Genomic DNA, 19,754 nt, shown 5'->3' on the forward strand with positions numbered 1-19,754 from the left:
CACACATGAAAGGCACAACATGTAATGTTTTTGGATTAAAATGTCCAACAAAACACTAGAACAGTGTAATATATTTGTTGACTTGTGTACTTACATTATCCCAAATGTTTCCAAGAATGTTTAAATCAAGAGAAATAAGCAATTTTAACCAGGACTGTGTCCGTGCGTTGCCTATCAATGACATCATACCCGTGTTACCCTCGGTTTTATTTTGTAAAAAACCATGGAAACACCAAAGACGCTTTAATATATTATGTGTTTTATTAGACAGGTGAGCATCTGTTTGGATGGATACATTCATCGACAGAAAACTAATCATGTTATATAGCTCAACACAGTAAGTCTTATTGTTTAAATCTCATTTTCTTGATTTACAGCGACCACCATGTTTTACCATGACTAATATCGATCTAGTTTACTGCAGTGCAACAAGTGCCTCATAGCAGCCACCGAGCGAACGCAGAATAGCACTATAACAACTTTCAACACACAAATGTCTCTAATATGATAAAACATTGATGCTTTACCCCTCATACACTTGAACTGAAGAGGCGGAAGCAGCGACTGTGGCATAATAAAAATTCTGCTGCTCTCGAGGCGTGTGTCGCGCTTGTCTCTAATTAGCAATCGCTCCAGCGGCCTCATTGCGCTCACACAGCACTCGGCCCTGCTCTGCTTCATACTAGAGTAATGTTAATAATCTCATCCATGAACATGATTTCTGCCCGAGTGCCATCCCAATTCTTTCCCCATCATTTCCCCATACCAGAGAGAGAGAGAGAGGGCAGAGTGAGCACAAAGTGAAGATCATGAAATGATAGAAGTGACAAGGAAATGATGATACGAAGACTGATAGAGTACTATTCAGCTACTCATAATCTACTAAAGTCAATCTTGAATTTTATGAGCTATTTACAAAATCTATTAGAGGATGCTTTCACAAAGAAAGTTTCTAAATTATACAGCATTCACTACTGTTCAAAACTGTACAATTAATAGTAATATTGTGAAATTTTATTTTATTACAATTTTAAAAATTTTGAAGGCGTTTGAAGGGTAGTGAATGCATGAATATATTTAAGGAGTCAGGATGATGTTCCATGTCATATTTAATTTAGGGATATGAAAACAAAAATAAAGACAAAAAATTATCCCAAGGTCACTTATCTGTGTAAACTCAGTCCAGTGCCTTCTGTAAAATTAATAATCATATATAACATGGATATATAAGGGATGGTATACTTATTACAAACTTGCACAGAGGTAAATCCAAGTATATGCAAGATTCCAAACCATCTCCCATATTGCTTCAGGGCTTTGATCTAATCATAGGCAATTCTAAATGGCAGAGCAGTAAAGATGCTTCAACTCTCTAACATAGTTCGTTTCGGACCAGTGCCCAGAGTTGACTGGCTGAAAATTTAGGGTGAGAAATCACAGAATAAACACAATATATTCCAGCGGGATGCTTTAAGAGAGGGTTTGGCCTTGTTTGGACAACTGGATAAGCGATACAGCGCTGTGACCGCAGCCCACATGGTCTCTGAACCGTGGGAGTTCTACAACCAAATGTCCTTAAAAACAGATTAATATTTTTGATAAGCTTTAAGGCTTACTAACTAAATTTAGATGCATGTTGCAGTTATAAATCTCAGTCTCATTCTCTAATAATTGTTTGGTGTTTTTTTTTACTCGTATACAGAATAGTAATTTCTGCTGAATTCACAACAACATACATAAATTTGTTTTGCCCAAACCTCCATATAAGGTCTTTGTGCACAACCACTCCTACAGCCATTCGTCATTCTCTGCAAATGTATCCATTTGTTCTCTAAAGATGTGCTCTTGCCTTTTATATAGACTAGATTAACGTTATTGCCTATTTTATGCAGAGGATGAGGCCATAGTACTTGTGTATTTCTATTTTATTTATTTGCTTATTTTTATACACATATTCTTAAACATATTTATTTAGATATGCAGTCCTAAGTTTATTTGCTTTCCTAACTTATTGATGAATCCTGATTTTGAATGTCGAATTTATTCACTGAGATGTTGAACACTGAGGGTTGAACACTTTATGATACTGCTCAGTGTGTATCGCTATCTTTGACAGCACCCCACCAGTAAATATATTATCAGCCTGCCTCAATTCCTCCCATGTCTCCAAAACATGATTATCCCCTTTGACTTGATAGAGCTATTAGATAATTCACACACCTACCACTTCTCTACAAGTGCTTGTCATGTGTTTGATGAGAACCTTAGGAAATGGATGGATTTAAACAATGTTTGCAAATAGAAATCGATCTTGTAAATACTTTTTTCAGCATTTTTCCAAGAATTTAGAGGAAGCTGAATGTGCACATTAAACTAATTTAAGACTTTGCTTTGCCTATACAATGTAATGAAAGCTGGGCTTCAAAATGAATGGTTCTGGCCAACAGTTTATCAATGTAAAGTGCAGAATTTACATTTACTTTTCATGCACTGCTCGGACGTGAATGTGAACGCACTCATGCACACAAATTGACTTTCACATACAGCTTGAATGTAAATGAGGGGCTTTTCACGTTTTCACATCTGCTGAGTGGGATGTTTTCTGGGCAAAACTCGCTCAGAACCACAGTGCATTCATGAAACAACATCTGCATTCATTCAAGTAGGCATTCACCGAAATGTCTTACTCTTTCACTTGCTCTGCCTTGATGTTGGCAAAAACAACAGAGAAAAATCTAGAAAAATTCTGTAATTTTGGTATATAATTAAATGTATATTTTGCACATTTTCTTTGTATATATTCAAGAAACAGCATTATCATAGGGAAAAAAAATCTGATTTATAATATTTAATAATGTATGATATATATATATATATATATATATATATATATATATATATATATATATATATATATATATATATATATATATATATATATATATTATTGAATATTTTTTCTGTTGTATTTGTCCCCATTTGTAATGGGTGGAATTTAGAGTTGAAAATATGCTAGTAGAATTGACTTGCATAACAATTACACTTATAACTGCTTATGTGTTTGTTCTGAGATTGACTTCTACACAGATCTTTAAGTTATTCCCAATGTTTTATTGGTTGAATTTGTTGAAGGCGACATATAAGTTCAGTTTTCCCTTTGCAACCAGTTGATGCAATAAGGCAAATGTTCCCTTTATTAAGTCCTGTCACGTTCAGGAGTGAGTAGCATGTATTGAGAAGAAAAATGTTGAGTGTGTGGTGACCCCTGACCTCTAAATATGTTTATGCAACCACAAAGACCCTAATGAATGCCACAGGGACCAGTCTGAAAGATGAAGGCAGAGGAAACAATTGGTTAAGTCACTTCTGAGCTCTGTCATTAGCCTCATTCTGTAAAGTATCACAAGCATCTTTGGAACAGACTTTCAAAACCATGCAGGGCAAGAAAATAAATTGAATTAAACTGCTCCCCTATTTTTCCTAACCCTAATCACTGCATTCTCCTTTACTGAAAATGAGCGTGTTATGTCTTATTTAAAAATTCAATTAAAAAACACACCTGAAAATGTTAGATTATGCATATACCTAGAAGCTAAGCATTTTTAAATGAATAATTATCATGAGTAAACCACCGTTTCATGTAAAGGGGTTAATAATTCTGTCTGTGTATTTTCATTTCTTACAGTGTTATTCTAAACCAGAAGAGTGATATTTATTAGACGGTTCATTTTCAAACCATAGTAAATCAATAACATTTTCAATTTTGGAGGCTACATGATTCGCTTGACGAAAACCAACAAATAATTTCACAGATATCAACAGCACATCGATTAAAGCATGCTGTTGGAATAAACAGACTCATTTTGTAAACATTAAAATTATGGCTTTTTGCAAGTATCTGCAGACCAGCCTGATGCCTAACCATAAAACATGCCCTCATCTGGCAGAAATACCCAAATTAATGGCCTATAAGGTGTATGATTTATGGTGTCGTACTAGCTAATGATAATGAACAACCCTTGAATGAGCTTCTCTATTATTGGTAACCATTGTACAGAAGTCTAACCCAAAGATTTCTTTTGTTTCCTGAACTCTGGTCCAAACCATTAAAACAGCAGGACATGTTTCTTGGGATGTGATAACACCCACCTATTACAATTAGAGAGATCTGCTCCTCTTTCATCATCATCAATCTGTCTAAATGATTTCTTGCTCGTTTTCTCTCCGCTTCTCTCTCTGTCTGCATGATGAAATCATCTTGTGAGGTTCCACAACCTATTTGAGGAATGGGCTGTTTGCTCCAAATGGTACATTAAAACGATATTTCACTGGGAACATGATGTTCCCCAGAATTCACGCCAGTCTTGCAGAAATTTTTCTCTGTCAGAGCTTCGTGATTATTATAGAAATATATACTTCTAAAATCTTAATCCATGAAAGCAACACCTTGGAACACTTCGGTCCCTCAAACTCCCTTGAAACTCTTAACTGAGATATTTTGTTCATCGCTTATGCAATTAGTTCACATCATTGCCTAATTAATTACAATGACTTGCATTGAAAAGTTTCACCAAAGTGCAAAAAAAGGTGTTGCACAGATATTCACTTAAATTTGCCAAAAGGTCCAGTTTTCTTTCCCAGCATGTTCGATCATACACTGTTTTAAGAGACTATGGGCAAGATTTACTAACAGCTTGTTACCCCTATTTTTTTACATTAAAAACTACAGTCAGGATTTGCTAAAGACGCACAGAGAATTTTTTTTGCAGCTGACCTTATTGCATATGCATTTGTAGGAGGTTCCCTTTCAGACACAAAATTTATGGGAGGAGAGGAGAGTATTTAAATAAATCATATGATTTACTAAGGTTTGCAAGTAGCCAATTTACTGGTATTTGCGTCATTATTTAATGTAAAAAAAAAAACACATTTTCCGCTTTACATGGAGCGATGGTTGCTTCTAGAAGGAGGCACAACAGAGAATATCGAGCGTGTGATAGAAGGAAGATAATTTTCTTCACTCATTTATTTTGAATGCCAGAGGAAGACGCTAATCGAACATATCGTTTGCCAAGCCATGTTATTTTTAATTTACTGTGCCTGTGTTGTTAGTTGATACCCGCATCTGATGATCATCGACTCTGCTTGTTTGCGACCCTATGCTAAATCAGTTCTGCTCTGGCTATAGCTATCTCATTCCAAAGGCTGCGCCCTCCAGAGGTCACATTTGTTGGCCACATACATCATCAAGGATGTCTCATTTCAAAAAAGTAACCATTATGAAATTGACCGTTATCAAAGACCCTTTCAAGGAAAGACTGTTCACTCGGCGGCCATATTTGCAATGCCTCCGGGGCAGCTTATTTTTCAGGCTATACTAGCCAATGTGCATGTGCAGTCCTAAGCATGAATCTCAGGTTTCTAAGGAACCGGAGCGTCTAACGGCAGCTGCAGTTACGCAATGACTTTATCAATCAGCGATTGGCTCTTTTACTTTGAAGGCGGGACGTATTCCGCCATATTGCGTGTTGCAGTTCTAACAATAGGAGTGAACCTTCTTTCTATATCTATAGTCTTGGACGTTATTCCTAGTGTGGTGTTCATTTTAATTTCTTTCTTACTTTGGAATGTAATAATTACTTTTCTGAAATGAGTCAGCATCAATGGCGTATGTGGCTGAGGAATGCAACCTCTGCAGAACGCAGTCTTCAAAATGAGACACAGCTTATGTTTTTTAATGTGCACATTGTCAATAGATCACCCTCAGAAATTTCCACTCCCGTCAGCGCTTTTATGGGATTGTGGTCTCACGCTAATTTGACCTGTTTAGTAAATCTGCCCCTATATGTTGTATGGCTGTGAACTTTTTAAAAAAATAAGTGAAAAATGAAAGTTTTGGTATTATAAGCTAATTGCAGGTATGATTATAGGGTATGATCTTTTATAAACCATTTAAAGGTCTCGTTTTTCGTGGTTTTTTGAAGCTTTAATTGTGTTTATAGTGTGCAATATAACATGTGTTCATGTTTCGCGTGTAAAAAAACACAGCATTTTTCACATAATTTACTTATCTGTATACCGCTGTTTCCACTGTCATAAAAACGGGCTGATGACTTCCTTGTTCTATGAAGTCCCTCCTTCAGAAATACGTAACGAGTTCTGATTGTGTCAGCGGTTCCTGTGTTGTGATTCGACAGCTCTGAGCGCACCGTGCCCGGAAAGGTCACGCCTCTTACCATAACGTGGAGATGCATGCGCTCAGTGTTATTGTAAACGTCTTTAATTTTACCCTATCAATTTGAGCCGGAATCAGACCCGGTGATTGGACTGCGGGATGAAAATAACAGCGTTTCGACGACATGGCGACAAACACACTCTACAAACGCAACTCTTGTGTATTCCTGTGGGCGGAGGTTAGTCAAAAAACTGTTTTAGTGACGTCATTAAAGAAGGAAGTAGAGGGATGTAGTCCAAACTGGCCGTTCGATGTAGGCGACTTCTGTTAAATAAAATATCTCGCTTGGCATTGAACTTTGAGCTTTAAAATTTTACAGATTTTATTTATACTCTAACAACAACATTACACACTAACTAAAGTTTGAAACATGGGATCACAAAGAACGGGACCTTTAAGACTGAACTAATGTGTATGAGGGTTAAAAGAAAAGGACACATTTGCTTGCATTTTATTATACAATTTCAATAAATGCTATAGAGAATATTTACATTGTATTGCACATTTTAAGAGGTTGCTGAGTTAAAAGACAGACTGAAGTTATTTTAAATAGTGTCTAGAATCGACTATGATTCATCGTAAATTTTCAGGTTGGCAGCCACAGTACCTTGTAAAAGTAGGAAACAATAAATCCAAAATATCTCCTGATGCTTCTTTGTGCAGTTTATACTAGAATCTGTACAGTAAAGAAAAAATACTTTTATTCAAAGCAGATGGAGCACTATTTTTGAACACACATGCATACTTTGTGATTTTGTGTAAATGAAGTGTTGCATAACCCTCAAACTTTGTTGTTTTCATCACATTTAGTGTGCATCTTGCTTTCTGCACAGGAAACAACAAATGCCATTGAGCTAATGAACAGTTATTTTTTGTGATTGAGATAGTGTATACAGTATCTGCCATAAAGTCTCTGTTATGGCACATACTGTATGTTGCTTCAGATGCAGCTTCTGTGTCGGTTTTACAGTGTGAAGACAGTTTTGCCGTTGTCTGTATGTAACACATTCCCGGCAGGCTGAAAAAGTGAAAACAGCTTTGTGGGAACAGAGGCACCATGAAACAAACCCCAGCAGGATGCAAGACTACACTTGCTCAGGAAGATACAGTTGACACCATTAGAGGAAACTAAAAACACTTGCTAACATCAGAGTAAAGAAGCTGACTGGGAGCTTAACAGTCTTTTCCTTTGGACCTGTAGAGTTCATTGGCTGTGAACTCCATGGCGCTTGATGTTGCATGTTGTGTGGTAAAGGAAAAGAGTGTGTTACTGTTTATTTTTAGAGTTGATTTCACATGTGTATTGCACAAGGGTGTTATGTGTATTTAGTCATTGGAGAACCTTGAATACCGCTAGTTGTTTTGATAGTTATTTGAGACTGTGCTGTGAACATTTGTACTGGACTATTCCTGGAATCTGCATTTAGAGACATTTTGTTTAGTTTAATGTAAAAAAAATAATTGTTTTACTACTTCCATTTTGTCACTAAACACCCCTACAAAAACACTTCAGAGCCCAAGAGCTATTCTGCTAATTGAGTGTCGTAAAAGAAGTAAATCTAGGGATGCAACTGATTACAATTTATAGAGGAGTTACTACAGCAAGATCTACAGTTATACATAGGGCAATTGAAGGTGTTTTTACTTGATATATTGTTTTTTTCCCTTACAATCGCTTAGCTAGCTCAACTCATTATATTAAAGTGGGAGGGAAAGGACAAAGTCTGTTACACAAGGTGAAAGATGGGAATGTATTACAATATGAAGCCACAATTCCCCCAGAGTACTCCAGACAATGTTGGCGAGATGATATGGTCAAAAGAAGCCAAGAAAATCATCCTTAAAGATCTGACCAATCCATAAAACTTTTGAGAGTAAACAAATTTGATCAGCAAATTTTGGAGAAAGGATATAATTGTAGGCATTCATTCCCACAGTATTGATAATCATTCTTATTCATAGTTTACAATGCATGTCTTTAGGCCACTATGCATACATTATGCAGTGTCCTCTTGTGATTGATGGGAGCACAGAGGACAAAGACTCACAATGCAAAGCAGCTCTCAGTCTCTAAAGAGACCTGCCAGGAGTCTCATAATAAAACCAGTTGAAAACATTTCAGCACCTCTTGAGCTGGACATTTGGGTCTGCAGGAAAGCCCCCCTGCTGTGATGGACCCTCTTTATGCTCCTGCTAGGGCAGGTGTTACAAACTACAACCAGCCGCTTTGCTCGTAGCCAGGAAGAAAAATACCGATGAGGGGTCAAAGGTCAAAAACACAAGGCACAAAATGCTGAAGGCTTGTATAAAGTGTACATACAATTCTATCTATAGAATGCACTATAATTGACATGCAAAATTGTACACATGACACATGGCTAGTTGACATTAAATACTCTTAGAAGATGTTTTGGTTTGACATGCTGTACCCCATCTCAAAATTGCATTTTGCTAAATTGCAGTTTGATAAATAATATGGCTAAAACATACACACACACACACACACACACACACACACACACACTTTGGGCTTTCATGTTTTATGGGGACATTCCATAGATATAATGATTTTTATACTGTACAAACTGTACAGTATACGTTCTGCATTTTTACATTTTCAAAAAACATAACTTGTATGATTTATATGCTGTTTTCCTCATGTGAACCAAAAAATGTCCCGACAAGGATTTTGGATATTGCCATCTTTGTTTGGACATTTTGTCCTCATAACACACACACATTAAAAATAAAATGGAATAATTAAGATTTTTTTATTGTGTTTGGATGAAGTCTTTTATGCTCACCAAAGCTATATTAATTTGATTAAAAATACTGAGAAAAAAAAGTAATATTGTGAAATATTAGTACAATTTAAAAAAACTGTCCTCTTCTTCAATATTTTGTAAAATGTAATTTATGTGATGGAAAAGCTGAATGTTCAGCAACCATTACTCCAGTCTTAAGTGTCACATGATCCTTTAGAAATAATTGTCATTATCAATATATGTATGTATAATTATCAAACTAAATGTGTGTGTATGAATAAATACACACTGATGAGCCAAAACATTATGACCAGCTGCCTAATATACTGTTGGTTCCGTGCTGCCAAAACAGCGCTGACCCACCCTGGCATGGACTCTACAAGACCCCTGAAGGTGTCCTGTGGTATCTGACATTAGCAGCAGATCCTTCAAGTCCTGTAGGTTGTGACGTGGAGCCGGCCTGAAATGAACTTGTTGGTCCAACACATCCCACATATCTCAATTAGATTGAGTTAGATCTGGTGAATCTGGAGGCCAGGGCAACACCTTGATCTCTTCATCATGTTCCTCAAACCATTCCTGAACAATGTGTGCAGTGTGGGTGCATTATCCTGCTGAAAGAGGCCACTTCCACCAGGGAACACTGTTGTCATGAAGGGGTGTACCTGGTCTGCAACAATGTTTAGGTAGGTGGCACATGAATGTCCGGACCCAGGGTTTCTCAGTAATACATTGCCCATTCCTTTTGCCATCACTTCCCCAGGAAAACGGAGCACAAGTACATGGCCATCCACGTGACGTACAAGAAAATGGGACTTGGCGACTTTCTTCCTCTGCTCCAGGGTCCAGTTCCGACACTCGCATGACCTTTGTAGGCACTTTCGATGATGGACAGGGGTCATCATAGGCACTCTAATTGGTCTGTGGCTACGCAGCCCCATATGCAGCGATGCACTGTGTGTTGTGACACATTCCTTCCATAACCATCATATACCTTCTGTTGGCTCGCCACAAATGGAATGCCCTTCGTTACTCTCATGCATTAATGAGCCTTGGGCGCCCAACACCCTGTCACTGGTTTGTGGTTTGTCTCTCCTCGGACCACTGTTGTTAAATTCTTGCCACTGCTGCTGTTTCAGAGATACTCTGACCTAGTCACCTTGCCATAACAATTTGGCCCTTGTCAAAATTGCTCATATCTTTATTCCTGCACATTTCTCCTGCATCCAACATGGTGATTATGAGAAATGATTGTTTGCTTACCATCTAATCTACCCAGACCTCAATATGTGGCCTTGTTAGGAGATGATCAAGGATATTCGCTTCACCCATGACTGGTCATAATGTTTTGGCTCGTCAGTGTATGTATGTATGTATGCATGTATGTATATATTTATGTGTGTGTGTGTGTGTGTGTGTATGTGTATGTATATATGTAACACAATACACAGTTATTTTCTTATAATATAACACACATTCATATAAATGTTATAGAAGTGTTATATAAAGTACATAAGTGTTATATACAATATATAATGTATATATAATACATACATTTAACATCATAGATGTTTGGATGATTTGTTTAATAACCTTAAACATACACCTGTAAAAAAAAAACATCAGTCACTTAAATGTGTTTTAACTGTTTTACAACCAGTAAATGTGTGAATGTATAGTTATAAACCTCTTCAAACATCAACCCCTGCTTGCACATGTATGCCATCCTTTACCGGCACACACATCAAAATGAGATAGATCTTTTGAATACACTCCAGGACATTTTGTAGGGAGGGTAAAGGCTACAAAGGTGGGGGGGCTACAACTTCCTGATTCACACACAGCATAAAGAGAAAGACAGCTGGCTCTAATAAGCTCTCTATCCATAAAATGCTGCATATTACCCAACCACCACTGAACCAACCATTCGTACAACATGTGAACCACATTAAAGTTCATTATGCCTTAAACATGACACATATGTTCAGGGCCACTGCAGGTCCTCAGCAGGAGAAATATCCATGCTAGATTAACATGCTACATGACTTAGCACGACATGCAGTGTGATTATGTTTAAATGCTTACCTCCTCCAGTTACGACTGCATAATCTAATCCAATAACAGCTATTTAAGAAGAGATTAGCAACATTAGCATTGACGACTCCTTTTGAGTCCTCTAACCACCTGCATTAAGAATAGCAGATAATTTAAGTTAAACTGTTAGCATTGAGATCATCTAGCCTAGACGGATTAACATGCAAACACTAAAACATTACGACTACATTTCACTTATTGCTTTAATTGCTTAGAAACCACTTTAAAATGGTTTGTGGGGTATTTTTTTTTACAAGCGGCTTGCTGTGACTAATGAGGACTTTTAGGAGTTTAAAATGGAGCAAACGGCAATATTTTTACAACGCAGCGATCAGAGCAGTTGTTGGTCGTAATATAAAAAATGAAAAACAGATACGCTTACACCATCTTGACAGGAGTATTGAATATAGGAGTGTGTGATATATGTCTAATATCTGGCACTGACCTCAGTTAAACCCCTTGAATATAGCTTCAACAAAAAACAGAAACATTCAGTGTCGAGAGAGAGAGAGAGAGAGAGAGAGAGAGAGAGAGAGAAGATCACTGTAAATGTCTGGAAAATCTGGATTCCTTTTCAGCAAGGTCCTTTTTTATTGACACTATTAAACCTGTCTATTTGCTATTAGATGATCTAAACTTCCAGGTAAAGGTGCATTTATCACTTTTTTTTAAATGTCATTCTGGGGGTTCACATAAGTTCAGGGGACAATCATGTTATCTTGCTATAATTTAAGAAAATGTATTTTTTTGGAGAATAATCAAATTTCTCTACAGGACTCTTTGTGTGACAAGATTTTTAGATCTTGTAAAAAACTGTAATTTTCAAAAAAAAAATTTCCCGTAGAAAGGATCTCAGAGGTCTTTTCCACTAAGACCTGTCAGATGTGAAATTACCCTGGCTCTGGAAATCATAGCCTTCATGTATGTGTTGTCCTGTCCCCATGGAAATAAGGGCCTGTTTGTGTAGAAACATTAGTGGGGTTAAAGGTTAAAGGCGTTGCATGACATCACCATTGCTATAGTTTAATACTATTTTTTACACATATTTTTTTCTGTAAATTAAGAACTGATGCTGAACATGCACTTCTCTCATGACATCATGGAATTTTGTAATGATTTTAAAGCTTGTTTCATCAGGTCACAACCATTTGAGTTAATTTCCATAGAGCAGCACTGATAGCAGTGCAATAAATGTCACACGACTGGCCTCTATAGGAATAGTTTGCCCCCGAAAAATTTATTCTGTCAAAATTTACTTATCATTTAATCATGTTTTTCAAAACCAATATGATTTTGATATTTTTCTGATGTGTTCACAAGATCAAAGTATTGCCATGTTCCAAATGGCACCCTAAACATTCGCAGTCTTCCTCTGAGTCCACACTTTCGTGACATAATGCCGCTTTGACTGTCGGGTAGAAGTCTGCTGTGGAGCTCGTAGGCTTGCGGGCTCGGCAAATGTGTGCATCGAGGGCGCATATCGGCCGCAAAGTGGGCACTCGCAAGCACCCCTCTGAAACCTAAAATTACAAATGAGACACCCTACTGTCTTGTGGATTTAACAGACACACACGCGGTGGCCATTGTAAATGACCGTAAATGACAAGACCGTAAGTGCACACGAATTGTGCCATTTGGGACAGGCCTAATATAGATATAAACGATATTTTCCCATCCTAGGGGGAACTCTGAGTTTGAAATTACATTCTGTACACTGAGAATGGCTTGTGCAGTGGTTAAAACTAGGGATGTGCAAAACTATTTGACTAGTCGACTTGGAAATACTAGACATTTATATATGTATACAGTATTTGACCACAAAAGAAATTAGCTTCTGGTTTCAAACATGCTTTTTTTTGGGGGTGGTAAATAATGGTGCAAATACCAGTAAATTGACACGCGCAAACCTTAGTAAATCACCTTGCATGATTCATTTAAATACTCTTCTTCCATAAATTTAGCGTCTGAAGGGAAACTCCTACAAATGCATATGCAATAGGGTCAGCCGCAAAAATAACTGTCCATGCCTTTTCAGCGCTAATTTTTCACTGTGTGTTTTTAGTAAATCCTGACAATAGGTTTTTAATGCCAAAAGAGGGTTTGTGCTGGTGCCAACTGTTAGTAAATCTGGCCCTTATGCTGCATTCACATGGGGCGTCAATGCTTCTTGGAGGGCATGTCTAAAACTTGGTGCTGACGCGACCATCATAATGACAACAGCCAATCACATTACTCTCCAGTGTTGCATGAAACGCAGTCTGATTTTTTCAGCTTTTTCCGCGAGCAATGCCAGTGATGCGACGCAACGGAACCCACAATTCAGTTTGGCAATGCATGACGTCACTCATTCAAAGTAAATTAGAAGCGCTAACGCCGACGTCCTGTGTGAATGCACCGTTAATGTTTTGCTTTATATTTTTACAAAGGCTACATTTAAAATACCATCATGTTAACGTTTGTTACGTATACGGCGTCTGCTGGTTCCTGCTACTCCCCACCAGAGGTCGCCGGTTCACCATTTCATTGCACACATCACTCATACATCATACATCGCTCTGGAGTACATTTCCGATAATTCCCCATCTAGGAACCAATCACACACTCGCACCTGTTTCCCATCAGTGGACCCTTTATAAGCTGCACCCAGACACACACACAGGGCTGAGTATTGTTTAGCCTTTATCCGACCTTGTCGCTGTGTTAATCCTAGTTCGTAGTTCCTAGTTCCTAGCCTTGCCTTGTTTTTGACCCTGGACTGTTTCTCCCTTGTTTGATGATCGTTTGCTGCCTGTCTTGGCCATTGCCTGTGACTTGGATTACTCTTCTGCCTTGCCCTTATGTTTCTGTTTGCTGGTGTTTGACCCCTGCCTGTACGACTACGCTCATTCTAATAAAGCCTGCGTTTGGACCTACTACTTGTTCGTCACGACTCCCAACGTTACAATGTTACATTTTAAAGGTGCCCAAGAATGCTTTTTCACAAGATGTAATATAAGTCTAAGGTGTCTCCTGAATGTGTCTGTGAAGTTTCAGCTCAAAATACCCCATAGATTTTTTTTTAATGATTTTTTTTAACTGCCTATTTTGGGGCATCATTAACTATACACTGATTTTGGCAGCGCCGCCCCTTAAAATCGCGTGCTCCCTGCCACACAAGCTCTCGACTATATTACAGTGCATTTACAAAGTTCACACAGCTAATATAACCCTCAAATGGATCTTTACAAGATGTTCGTCATGCATGCTGTATGCATGCTTCGAATTATGTGAGTAAAGTATTTATTTTGATGTTTACGTTTGATTCTGTATGAGTTTGAGGCTATATGCTCTGTGGCTAACGGCTAATGCTACACTGTTGGAGAGATTTATAAAGAATGAAGTTGTGTTTATGCATTATACAGACTGCACATGTTTAAAAATGAAAATAACGACGGCTCTTGTCTCCGTGAATACAGTAAGAAACGATGTACATTTAACAGTACATTAGCAACATGCTAACGAAACATTCAGAAAGACAATTTACAAATATCACTAAAAATATCATGCTATCATGGATCATGTCAGTTATTAATGCTCCATCTGCCATTTTTCGCTGTTGTTCTTGCTGGCTTACCTTGTCTGTGCACAGATCCAGACGTTAATACTGCCTTTCCTTGTCTAATGCCTTGAACATGGGCTGGCATATATGCAAATATTGGGGTCATACATATTAATGATCCCGACTGTTACGTAACAGTCAGTGTTATGTTGAGATCCATGTGTTTTCCGGAAGTCTTTTAAACAAATGAGATTTATATAAGAAGGAGGAAGCAATGGGGTTTGAAACTCAGTGTATGTCTTTTCCATGTACTGAACTCTTGTTATTCAACTATGCCAATATAAATTCAATATTTAATTCTAGGGCACCTTTAAAATGAAGATATTATTTTGAAAAGTGTATATCTGGAGAGGAAAACAAAATCATATTATTTTACCTCAGATTTTGCATTATTTTCTCTGTGGCACTCACGGCGGGTTCAAAGAAATGTCCACTCAGAATATAAGCAAGGTGATTGAGCATTTTGAATGCCTACACACAATTTTTACGTTCATGTACAAACTAACAATTAAGTTTGCTTGTAGGCTTGTTAGGAGGTTAGACTAGTCGGTTGCAAAATTTCAGTTTAAATATTAATGAAATGATTCATTGCACACATCCCTAGTTAAAACAACACTGTATTTGTTCGATACAAATGCGTACCAAACCGAAAATACGTGTACCATTACAACATTATGGGCCCTATTTTAACGATCTAAACGCAAAGTGTAAAGCGCACGGCGCAGGTGCACTCAGGGCGTGTCCAAATCCACTTTTGCTATTTTAACGACGGAAAAACGGTCCGTGCGCCGGGGCGCATTTTTGAAATGGGTTGTCCCTATTCTCTTAATGAGTAATGGGCGTAACGTTCAATAAACCAATCAAAGTGTCATCTCCCATTCCCTTTAAGAGCGAGATGCGCTCGCGCCATGGCGGATTGCTATTTACATGGCGTACACGCGATGAGTCAGTTAATATATATGTGTGTATTGGCACGATTGTTCAATTAATTAGCCAATTTCGTTCATCATTATAAGTAGTAATAGGCTGAATTGAAAATAGGTAGCCTAATTCTAATACACGCAATGACTATTCTTCATTACATTTTTATATTTATGTAGCCTACACAATAATATTCTTTTACACTGTAATCCTTTTGTTTTTAATATTTGGCATGTTTGTGTGATGCGCATCCCTGTGTGTAATAAGCAAAGTCAACGCGCACTGTGGACGCGCCCAGAGGCGCAGTTTCTACCAACGCGCTCTAACAAAAAAATATTGCGCCATTGACTTTAGACTTTAGACCAGGTTTGAGTTGGACTATGGCGCAGTCTATTTTCAGCTCCTTAAAATAGCAATGCGCCGGTGTTACAATATATTCGGTTCCTGAAATATTCTGTTCCACTGGGTGGCGCTTACGCGAATATTCATGATATCTTTCTATTGTGGGCGTGTCCTTGAGAGAACGCGCAAGTGAATGGAACTGAAAATATTAGTACACGCTCCCCAAATCGCATCGGTTTAATGGATTATTTCGAAAAGGTAATAAAATATTCAGTGTTAAGCAACAGTTCACATGTTCAAAGCAATGCATAGTTTGTGTAATATGATAAATCGTCAGAGCTATTTTGCCTGATTGAGTACAGGACAGGCATTCAGAGTTAACGTAATGATACATCAGAGCAAACATACAAGGAATAACCTTGTTTTACACTGATGTGTTTTCTGTTTATCTTTTTTTATTTGTGAGGCTTTAAAATGTTTTTGAATAGTTTGATTAGTTTGCTTTGTTGTAATTCTGTGACTACAGGCTACTGCATAGTGTTGACAACTTGAAACAAACCTCTACAAATGTATCTGTGGCCTAATAAAAAGCTATAGCCTGGTGTGAATATTCTGTCATCCTTAATTTCTTGATTATTTTGATATTTTCTGTGTTTATCACCACAGTAAGACTTACATAGGCTACCCTTTATCAACACCAAACTACAAATATTTTCTGTTTTCTCATATTTTACTGGATATCATGACAAATTATCATTATAGTCCAACAATTAAATGCACACTTGATGTTATTTGTCACATAGCACCATCAAATTTTTGTTGTTGCGTTTTTCACTTTCAACTGTTTTTCCAGCAAATTTCTTAATGTGTAAATATTTGTACAAACAAAAAGATTCAACAACAAAAACGAGTTTTTGTAACTGATTACCTTGATTGACCTATAGGTGCATGTGAAATAATTGAAAAACATGACAAACATTGTTAAAACCTTTTTCTAAATATCTGTAAAGCTTATTTGGATTGTACAAAATCATCTTTAAAATATTATCCTGAAAATTGAATTTTTTTTTTTTTTTTTGCAGATTTTTTCATCTTTTCTTAGTTTTATTTATTTTTTTAAAACAACAAATTCAGTTGTAGCCTATATAAATATTAAATACATTAAATGTTATAACAAGTACAGAAGTAATTATTCTATGAATGTAACACAAATGTCTCTGAAAAGACATTTAAAAATTCAAAACAATGTGTGAAAAGAAGCAATGCTAAATGTGAGGATGAGGTAAATATTAAAACAGGGCCTTGGCACTCGGGAACAGCCTTCATGGATGTCCAGATCACACACTGCCAGAGCTCTTCAAGACTTCAGCTCTTACATCTAGTCTGAAACAGACAGTGACTTTACAAGATGATGAGTGTAATGTGGAAACATCACAAAAGCAAAACAAAACCATATGACATTGGTGATAATAACAAGTATAACGTCATCTTGTAAAGTCTCTGTCTATTTTTTCTGTGCATTTGTGCTGTATTACCTCACAGAATAAATTATATGATTATTATCAGACTTTTTTTATTTGACTGCTTTTGAAATTGTTTTAAATCAGGTACATAAGGTTGTTTGAGTATGTGCTATGTTTGACACATTTCAGGGTTTTGTGCTGCAATATCCTGCCTTGTCAAACTTTAAATAAAACAAAACTAAATTAAACTATAATTTTCTTATCATAATTATAATATTTTAAACAAAAATAACATTCTTTAAGTAGCTGCTGGCATGAAGACTGTCATCAAAACAAAGCTCCAAAGGTTTATATTCCAAAGGAATATTTTATTACCTTTTCGAAATAATCCATTAAACCGATGCGATTTGAGGAGCGTGTAGGCTACTAATATTTTCAGTTCCATTCGCTTGCGCGTCTCAAGGACACGCCCACAATAGAAAGATATCATGAATATTCGCGTAAGCGCCACCCAGTGGAACAGAATATTTCAGGAACCGAATATATTGTAACACCGGCAATGCGCCTGAACACACCTCTTTTTTAGACCAGCACGCCCATGGGCGCACTAACTGGCGCAAATGCATTTACTAATTTAAGGACGTGGCGCTGAACGGGAAAACGCGAACGGCGCCGGACGCAAACTAGCAAACACACTTGCGCTGCGCCTTGCGTCGCATTTCGCCGGGTGTATTATAGGGCCCTATGTGTTACACAAATCAAGTTATTTAAAGCAGAATGTCCCAGCTGCTCTTTCCATTGAAAATGAATGGTGGCCATTGCTGTCAAGCAAGAATTTCAGAGCATTTGTGCTTTTTGTATCTTGTCACAATCCACTGTCTTTTTTCAAAATTCTTTTGTGTTCCACTGAAGAAAGTAAGTCATGCAGGTTTTGGAATGCTGAACAGATTATATACCACAATAGGGACAGCGGCCAATAATGATTTGTTCTTGTTAAAGGGACTGTTTTCTGTCAACTTTCCATGCTGTGAGAGCTGGTTTGGTTTGGTGTTCGTAGAGTGACAATCCACTGAAAGAGACATTATATGGCGATTGATATTGCCCTGAAGGCTTGTTTCTTTTCTCCATGCTGAAATAACAAAGCTGTCCTCACTCACCTGCATTTTGACAGGCCCAAGAAAGGAGGCAAGCCCTTTCTGCCCTGATAGAGAGGCCGGCTTGTGTCACTTTGCAAAAGGACTAGTTTGACTGATTTAGAATCGTTGGGGAGGTTAGGAAAATATCAGCCCTTTGACATAGACCAACGCCACTGTTCTAAATGGGCTTGCAATTGCAAGTACTTGCAATTCTCTTTCGTCTCTGCTCATCAAGACATTCTGTCCTGTTGCTTAGGATGGACAAAGACTGTAATGGGGCTTTCACACTGGCAGTTTAGTTAGAAACACAGCATGGTTTGTATGAAAAATTGGTAATGTAATTGGTAAGTTGTAATGTGGACCTGGGAACATACTGGGGTAGCTAACCCGAGATTACACAACTGCCAGATTTTCTATATATATTGTAATTCAATTCAATTCACATTTATTTGTATAGCACTTTTCACAATACATATCGTTTCAAAGCAGCTCTACAGAGAATGCATGTCAACATTACAATTTAGAGTAATCTGTTATCAGAGATGGCTGTGTCCAATTTTTGTAATTTCAGCAATGTACATATACAAATCACGCAGTTGGCTGACAATGTATTAATTTAAGCAATGCATTAATTTAAGGTAGAAACAATGAGCTCATGGAAGTAATGAAAACATGTTAACAATGATTAGGATATATAGCAATATTTGGAATGGTGAATGTTGATCCAGAGTTTGCGGTGTCTGAAGTTGGCGCCGTCTCTTCACAGGTGTTGGTCATCTAAAGTCTTCATAAGAGGCTGGATCCAAACCAAAGCTATACTCTCCAGTGACCTCGGGATGGGCATCCCCAGATAAAACAGAAAAGCAAATGGAGAATAATTAGCATAGCTGCTGTTCATAAGATTAAAAAAAGATAGTCATGTGCAATTGATCTGATATAAATGGAGTACAAGGATATGAGATGCATTATGTGAACGCTTGGCTGAAGAGATGCATCTTTAATCTAGATTTAAACTGGGTGAGTGAGTCTGAGCCCCGAACATTATCAGGAAGGCTATTCCAGAGTTTAGGTACCAAATGTAAAAACGCAGAGTTTTTGTGATCTTAAAGAGCGTGATGGATTTTAGGGCGATAGAAGATCAGTTAAATACACAGGAGCTAAACCATTTAGGGCCTTATAATCAATACAATCACAACTTAA

General features: G+C 37.4%; 1 protein-coding gene across 8 annotated transcripts in view; it reads left to right on the top strand.

Annotated features, from left to right (window-relative positions):
• The window catches only part of angpt2b (angiopoietin 2b), a 70,618-nt gene that overhangs the window by 11,218 nt on the left and 39,646 nt on the right, over positions 1–19,754 (top strand). Inside the window, exon 1 of one of the 8 annotated variants that reach the window (XM_048201496.1) lies at positions 11,926–12,015. The exons of the other annotated variants lie outside the window; for them this stretch is intronic. The gene's annotated coding sequence lies outside the window, so the exon portion shown is untranslated. Of the gene's footprint in view, positions 1–11,925; positions 12,016–19,754 lie in introns of those variants that run through there. 8 annotated transcript variants of the gene reach the window in all.

Source organism: Megalobrama amblycephala, linkage group LG9, assembly GCF_018812025.1.
Source record: "Megalobrama amblycephala isolate DHTTF-2021 linkage group LG9, ASM1881202v1, whole genome shotgun sequence".
Classification (NCBI taxonomy): Eukaryota; Metazoa; Chordata; class Actinopteri; order Cypriniformes; family Xenocyprididae; genus Megalobrama; species Megalobrama amblycephala.